Source organism: Sinocyclocheilus anshuiensis, unplaced genomic scaffold (genome assembly GCF_001515605.1).
Source record: "Sinocyclocheilus anshuiensis isolate Anshui unplaced genomic scaffold, SAMN03320099.WGS_v1.1 C31565380, whole genome shotgun sequence".
NCBI classification, from domain to species: Eukaryota; Metazoa; Chordata; class Actinopteri; order Cypriniformes; family Cyprinidae; genus Sinocyclocheilus; species Sinocyclocheilus anshuiensis.
In genome coordinates this window covers 1-411 of record NW_015599108.1, presented here as the reverse complement: position 1 = coordinate 411, position 411 = coordinate 1, and the positions used below count along the sequence as shown (strand labels likewise).

The window sequence follows — 411 nt, the reverse complement described above, 5'->3', positions numbered from 1 at the left end:
TAGCTGGTTGGTTCTGAGAAACCTCACACCACAGGTATCCTTGTGGCTACTGTTATGTTCACTGACTTAAAACTTCTTGGTTAATTGTGTGCAGTGTTATATGACCCTCTTTCTGTTCTGTGACGTTTAGATTGATGGTTCAACACTGCGGACACTTTGCATGCAACACGGGCCGCTCATCACATTCCATCTCAACCTGACGCAGGGCAATGCTGTGGTGCGCTACAGTTCTAAAGAGGAGGCTGCCAAAGCCCAGAAGTCCCTACACATGTACGTTGAATGTTTTACCGTTGTCGTCTTTTGATAGAATAAATCTTCGCTATATCATCACAGCCATCCGTTCTCTTTCTCTAAATACCTTCTTTTCAGGTGTGTTCTGGGAAACACCACTATACTGGCAGAGTTTGCTGG

The 411-nt window shown here is 45.0% G+C and overlaps 1 long non-coding RNA gene across 1 annotated transcript; it reads left to right on the top strand.

Moving 5' to 3' along the window:
• LOC107682094 (uncharacterized) lies at positions 1-411 on the top strand. Its single transcript, XR_001633359.1, has 3 exons — positions 1-34; positions 131-270; positions 370-411. It is a non-coding gene; the product is annotated as an uncharacterized LOC107682094 (long non-coding RNA).